Source organism: Solanum pennellii, chromosome 1 (genome assembly GCF_001406875.1).
Source record: "Solanum pennellii chromosome 1, SPENNV200".
Taxonomy (NCBI): Eukaryota; Viridiplantae; Streptophyta; class Magnoliopsida; order Solanales; family Solanaceae; genus Solanum; species Solanum pennellii.
Window position 1 is genome coordinate 43,165,839 of NC_028637.1, and position 7,703 is coordinate 43,173,541.

The window sequence follows — 7,703 nt, forward strand, 5'->3', positions numbered from 1 at the left end:
GAGAGAGAGAGAGAGAGAGAGAGAGAGAGAGAGAGAGAGAGAGAGAGAGAGAGAGAGAGAGAGAGAGAGAGAGAGAGAGAGAGAGAGAGAGAGAGAGAGAGAGAGAGAGAGAGAGAGAGAGAGAGAGAGAGAGAGAGAGAGAGAGAGAGAGAGAGAGAGAGAGAGAGAGAGAGAGAGAGAGAGAGAGAGAGAGAGAGAGAGATATATATATATATATATCTCTCTCTCTCTCTCTTTTTATATATATATAAAAAGAGAGAGAGAGAGAGAGAGAGAGAGAGAGAGAGAGAAATAGATATATATAGATATTTCATATGTCTATTAATTTTTTGAGTTGTTATCTTTGAGTAAAGCAGAGCCATGGTAAGTTCATCCTTAATCCATTTCAAGCGTTACACATGTGTTTAGTATTCCAACTCATATACTAGTACAGTCAATATAGTGATGCCAATTGGCCTGCATCATTTTATGATGCAGATGGAGGTATCCAGGATCAGTATGGAGCGTACCGTTGATCTAGTTGAGCACTCTGCCGTTACTTGGTGAGCCATCTTGCATTCTAGAGGACATCCCTTTATTTGTTTTTTTCTAGCTTAGTCCTTTAGGATGTTGTGGAGTCTACATTACATCCCTCTCAGTTATTAGAGGCTTCATAGACAAATATACAATTAGTAGTTCAGTTTTGGAGTCTAATTGATCTTATATTTCATATGTTCAAGTGTTGAGACTTAGTTCAATTGTGGCCAAGATAATCATTTATGTTATTTTATGAGCATGCTTTATATCATAGCCCGTCCACGTCTAAGGTGTAGCCTCCATGCTTGACAAACTTGGTATCAGATCCAAGAGATCAAGAGTACTAGGGATACTATAAAGTCATGTCGAGAGTCTTAGTACTCGTTGTAAGTGGGCCACGTCTATAAGTAAGAGGCTGCGACATTTCGGAATGCTCACTTATTTCCCAAATCCTTTTTGTGTGTTAGAGTTTATATCTAAAAAGATTTCTCTCTAATTCGTTCTTACACATGTTTAAGAATCCATGAAGAGAAGTAAGAGGCCATCCAGCTAGGAGAAGTGTTGAAGCTCAGGAACATGAGTCACCTAATGCACCAGATGTGCAACCCTAAGGACAGGTTACCAACACCGAACTCCAAGAAGTTATCTAGTTGTTAAGTCAAGTAGTTACAAACCAAATCGGCAACTAAGAGTAGCTTGACAAGAAGGGGCTAAAACCTCAAGTGTTCGTGAGTTTTTGAGAATGAACCCTCCCAGCTTCACCGGAGCAAGCATTACTGACGATCTGGAGATCTTTGTGGAAGAATTGAAGAAAGTGTTTGAGGTATTGCGTGTGGTTAATACTGAGAGGGTTGAATTAGTTGTATATCAACTGAAGAGTGTGACTAGAACTTTGTTTGACCAATGGAAGGAGGGTAGAGCTCAGGATGCATCACATCCATGTTGGGCTTTGTTTGAAGAAGCCTTCTTAGGGAGGTTCTTCCCTCGAGAATTGAAAGAACTAAAGGTACGAGATTTCCTCAATTTTAAATAGGATTCCATGGGTGCTCGTGAGTATGAGTTGAAGTTCACCAAACTGTCTCTCTATGCTCTAGAGATAGTGAAGGACATGAAGATCTTAATGATCTTGTTTGTTATCGGTTTGGGTTGTACTTCAAGAAATTAAGGTAGGGTTGCAATGTTTATTGGTGACATGGACTTATCAAGGCTTATGGCCTATGTGCAACAAGTTGAAGAGGAGAAGATGAGGGACAAAGAGGAATACAGAAATAAGAAAGCGCTGACTGTGAATGAGTTTGGGAAGTAGAAAGGTGACTCAAGTAAACCATAATTTAAAAAATCAAAGGGGCATGAACCATCATATTCTTGTGCACCGGCACCTAGAAATATAGGTGAGTATAATGGCAAGAATTCACAAAACTTCAAGGCTAGGCCATCCCAATCTTAGGGTAGTATGGCACAAGTAGGTAGTTGGGCTTCTGCATGTGGTAGGTGTGGTAAAGCCCACCCTGGTAAATGTATTGATGGCCATACATTTTTCAAGTGTGGTCAAGAGGGTCACTTCATGAAGGAGTTATATAACAATAAGCAAGGTGGGGGAAATCCTAACAATAGAGTTCAATCTTCATCAGTTGTTCCACAAGACAAGGCTGCACGTAGAGGATCCACTTCTGGTATTGGCGAAGGGGCAAATCGTCTCGATGCAATCACTATACTCCAAGAAAAAGACAACTCCCAGATGTTTTCACGGGTATGATAAAAGTTTTTAATTTTAATGTTTATACTTTGTTAGACCCAGGAAAATTTTTATCTTTTGTAACTCCTTATGTTGAAAATTAGTTTTAGATTCTTCCTGACAAACTTTGTGAATCCTTCTGTGTTTCTACACTTGTTGGGGATTCTATTCTAGCGATAAGAATCTATCATGATTGTCATATTTCCTATCAATCATAATAGTACCATGGATGATTTAATAACATTAGACATGGTAGATTTTGATTTCATTTTAGGTATGGACTTTCTCCATGCCTATGATGCATCAATAGATTGCAGAACTCGAGTAGTCAAATTCAAAATTCCTAATGAGCCATTAATAGAGTGGACTAGTAGTTCAGCAGTGCCTAAGGGTCATTTCATTCATACCTTAAGGTGAGAAAGTTAGTTTCAAAGCATTACATTTATTACTTAGTTTGAGTTAATTACTAAAGTGTTGAGGTACCCTGTCTTAAATCAGTTCCAATAGAAAAAGAGTTTCCAGAAGTCGTTCATGATGATCTACCCGAAGTCCCTCCGAAAAGAGAGATAGACTTTGGCATAAACATCATCTCAGATACTCATCCTATCTCTATTCCTCTATACAAAATGGTACCATAAAAGTTAATAGAGTTTATAGAACAATTGAAACATTTGTTAGCTAAAGGCTTCATTCGACCAAGTTTCTCAACTTGGGGAGCTCGAGTCTTATTTCTGAGGAAGACGAATCGTTCCCTTTTAGGATGTTTATAGATTAGCACCAACTGAATAAGGTGACCATCAACAATAAATATCATATCCCAAGGATAGATGATGTTCTCGATCAACTTCCTCAGATAAGGCTATCATCAATTGAAAGTGAGAGAATGTGATATTCCAAAGACAATTTACAGAATGAGATATAGGTATTATGAATTTTTAGTTATGTCCTTTTGTTTGAAAAAGGCACCCACGTCGTTCATGGATCTTATGAACATAGTTTTCAAACCTTATTTAGATTTATTTGGCATCATTTTCATTGATGACATACTAGTTTATTCAAGGAATGAAGAAGATCTTGCTAGTCACCTTAGGATTAATCTGCACATTTTAAAGGATAATGAGTTATATGCCAAGGTATCCAAGTGTCATTTTTTCCTTAGGTCTTTGGCATTTCTAGTCACATTATTTCTGGTGATTGGATTAGAGTTGAAACTCAGAAGATTGAAGTAGTTCATAGTTGGACTATACCCACATCATCAACAGATATAAGGAGTTTCTTGGTCATGGCTGGCTATTGTAGGAGATTCGTTAAAGGGTTTTCATCTATCTCGTCTCCTTTGAAGAAGTTAACTCAGAAGATAGTCAAGTTTCAATGTTCTGAAACTTGTGAGAAAATCTTTCAGGAGTTGAAAAAGAGATTGACTACCGTTCCAATTTTAACTTTACAAAAGGATACTCAAGGTTTTGTGGTGTATTTTGATGCATCAAAAGTTGGCTTGGTATGTGTGTTCATGTAGGATTGCAAAGTTATAGCTTATGCCTCTAGACAGTTGAAGGTCTATGAGAAGAATTATCTAACTCATGACTTAGAATTGATTGCAGTAGTGTTTGCTTTGAGGATATGGCACCACAACTTTGATGGATTCATGTTTATATATTCATCGACCACATGAGCCTCCAATATGTGTTTACTTAGAAAGAGCTCAATCTCAGACAGAAGAGCTGGTTGGAGTTACTTAAGGATTGTGACATGTGTATTCTTTACCAACTAGGTAAGGCTAATGTGGTTCTTGATTCCTTAAGAAGGTTATCCATAGGGAGTACTTGTAATATTGAAGAAGGAAAGAGAGAGTTAGCTAAAGATGTGCATAGACTTGCACATTTTGGAGTACGAGTTATGGATTCCATAGAAAGAGTTATGGTAGTGACAAATGGGGACGAGTCGTCCTTAGTGTTAAAGGTGAAAGAGAAGAAAGAACAAGATCTAATTTCTTTTATTTGAAGGCAAGTGTTCATAAGCAAAAATTATTGGATTTTGAACAAGGGGGAGATGGTGTGCTGAAGTACGAAGGCAGATTATATTCACCTAAGGTGGATGGAATCCAAGAGAGGATCTTGAAGGAGACTCATAGCTCGAGATATTCCATTCATCAGGGTTCCACCAAAATGTACCACGATTTGAGAGAGGTATATTTGTGGGAAGGCATGAAGAAAAATATTGCTGAGTGTGTTGCAAAGTGCTCAAATTGTCAACAAGTTAAATTTGAGCATCAAAGGACTAGAGGTTTGTCTCAGACTATAGAACTTCTTGAGAGGAAGGGGGAGATGATTAATATGTACTTCATCATAGGCTTGCCAAGATTTCGAAGGTAGCATGATTCTATTTGGGTGCTTGTGGATAAAATGACAAAGTCAACCCATTTCTTGTCGGTAAAGACTACCTATTCGGCTGAGAATTATACTAAGTTTTATCTTCAAGAAGTGTTAAGACTTCATGGATTTCCGATCTCCATTATTTTAGATAGGGGTGCACAATTTACTGTATATATTAGTAAAAATCTTTCTTGAAAGGTTTGCATTTAAAGGTGAACTTGAGCACTGTTTTTCATCCTTAGATAGATGGACAAGCATAACGTACTATCCATTCCTTAGAAGACATTTTGATAGCTTGTGTAATAAGCTTCAACGGAAATTGGGATGATGACATACCTCTCATTGAGTTCGCTGACAACAATAGTTATCAGTCGAGCATCCAAATTGCTCCATATGAAGCTCTTTATGGGAGAAGGTGTAGATCTCCTATTGGGTGGTTTGAAGTTGGTGAAGCAGGGTTGGTAGGACCAAATCTATTCCACCAAGCTATGGAGAAGGTGAAAGTGACTCAAGAAAGATTTAAGACGGCACAAAGTCCCCATAAGTCCTATACGAATGTTAGTATAAGGACACTCGAGTTTGAGGTAAATGATTGGGTGTATCATATGGTTTCACCTATGGATAGTGTTATGAGGTTCGGTAAGAAGGGGAAACTTAGTCCCCGATATATTGGACTTTATAGGATCTCCAAGAGAGTGGGCAATGTAGCTTATGAGTTGGAGCAACCCCAAGAGTTAGCATTGTTTTATCCAGTATTCAATATTTCTATGTTGAAGAAGTGCTTGGGTCATCCTTCATTTTATTGTATCAAATGAAAAATTTAGCATTAAGGATATTTTGTCCTATGAAGAAGTTCCTGTTCATATTTTGGATCGTCAAGTTTGTAAGCGGAGGACAAAGGAAGTCCCATCAGCCAAGTCGTTTGGAGGAACCAATTCGTTGAGGAATCGACTTAGCAAGCTGAGGAGGATATAGTGAATATATATCCACATATGATTGAATCCGAAGAGAATGTGAATCAATGTATTAAATTCCCTTCATAGTACTTTATTAGACTATGTATAAGCATGTTATTACTTATTATTGTTGTTGAGTGATGAAGTGATGTTCTTACCCTTACCTTAGTGAAAGATCTCATTTGAGGACGAATTTTACCAAGAGGGATATATTTTAACATCTCGTATCTTGAATTAACTAAGAAAAGAAACCAAGACTAATCATTTTTTGGAATAAGTAGGGAAATCTGGAAAATATCAAGCTTCCAAAAGTGACTTTTGGTCAATTTCAAACGGCTATAACTTCTAGATTAGGAGAAATTTTGATAATTTCTTTCTATGGTTGGAAAGATTCTTGGAATATATTTCCAAAACCGGCGATTTTTCGCAAATCCGATGTCGTATAAGGGAGATATGTCTTTCAAAAGTTGGATGGTTGGACTGAGGAAGGTCGAATCCGGATTCCAGTAAGGGCAAAGTTGTCTTTTCAGCCTAATATTTCCTAATTTGTTTTAAGGGTTATTTAGGGGTAAAAACCAATTCCCTATTGATTTTAACAAAAATTAAGAACAATTATTGTTGGGAAGAAAAGAGAAAAGAACAAGAAGATCAAGAATTGTCCAAGAATGCAAAAATCGTTGCGTGTATTTTGTCGGGGTGATCCCTATCAAGATATGTGAGATAATTCGGTGTTGGTTCCTTTAAACCACCCTCCAATTTGATTCAATTCAACAACTTAGAGTTTAGTTGAATGATGACCATGGAATTTCTAGATGAAAAATTTTGAAATTCTTGTTGGATGAATTATTTTGTACCTCTAGTATATTTGATTCATATTTCTGGACTCTTTTTGGGTCTAATCTATTGGGTAATGAGGTATGTGGAGATTCTAACGGTTTGGTGTGGGATCCATAAAAGCTTCAGAGGTTTAAAGATGAAAAAGGGAAAAGAGGTCCAGTATGTTATACCATGTGGCGTCACGCGTGCAAGAGCTCCTCAAGGGAGGCTCTGTCTTACAGGACCTAGTGTGCCGCGCTAGCCAGAGTGCCTCAGAGTAGTGTCTGTCCGACTGGCTCTTGCGCTCTGCGCCTCTCACAACATCAAGACCCCATGGAGAGCCCGTTCTTTCTCTATCTGTTCGTACTAGTTCCTAAGTCATATACCTATCATTCAAATGTGATTCCCAAACTCTTATGTACATCTTAACATCATGAAATCATCCATAAATATGAGATCATGATCCTTTAATCCATAATCCAATTCAAGGAAAGTTAAGATTAAAGTTGAAGAAGTTAGGAGTCAAGTTTAAAAGTTAAGAATCAAGTCAAAGTAAGTTCTTAAAGTTTTTAAAGAGTCTTGAACAATCATTTTAACTTTGGTTTTCGCTCAAGTTACAAGTTGACCAATGTTTAATGAGTTGAGTTTAATTCTCAACAAGCTATAAGGGAACTAAGTATTTCCTAAGAGTTAAGTTCAAGTCAAGTTAAGAGTAAGAGTTAAGTTCATTTTTCGAAGGCTATATGGGAACTAAGTATTTCACAAAAGATTTTATAAATGTTTTCACATTTATGTAAGAGGAAACTAAGAGTTCGAAATGATTTTTGAACAAAAAAGGGGAGTATTGATTCCAAAAGGCGTTTTTTAAAGCTAAGGGTTCAAAAAATTATCTCAACCCAAAAGAAGGAAGTTTTTGTTAAAAGAATGAGCTAAGGTATATATGTTGGGAGTAGTATTGAATATTGATGTGGAGTTGAGAGTTCATATTAAATCAAGTCTCCATGTAAAACATGAATCCATCATGGGTGTTAACGGGTCATACTTTTTAGATTCTCACATAAGTTAAGCTAGTGGATCCACTGAGTTAAGTAATGTTCTATACCGATGGCAAGGTATAGGATGGTCCTCGGCAGCTTGAGGTAAAATATTGTATCACCACTTCATCTCAAGTGATGGTTGTCGGTTACTTAATCTCCCACATATATTATATTACTTTTATATATATTATGTAAGGTTGAGTTTATTATCCTTTTATCTATAATGAACTAAGTCTATACATTATTTTATAAATATATATATATATATATA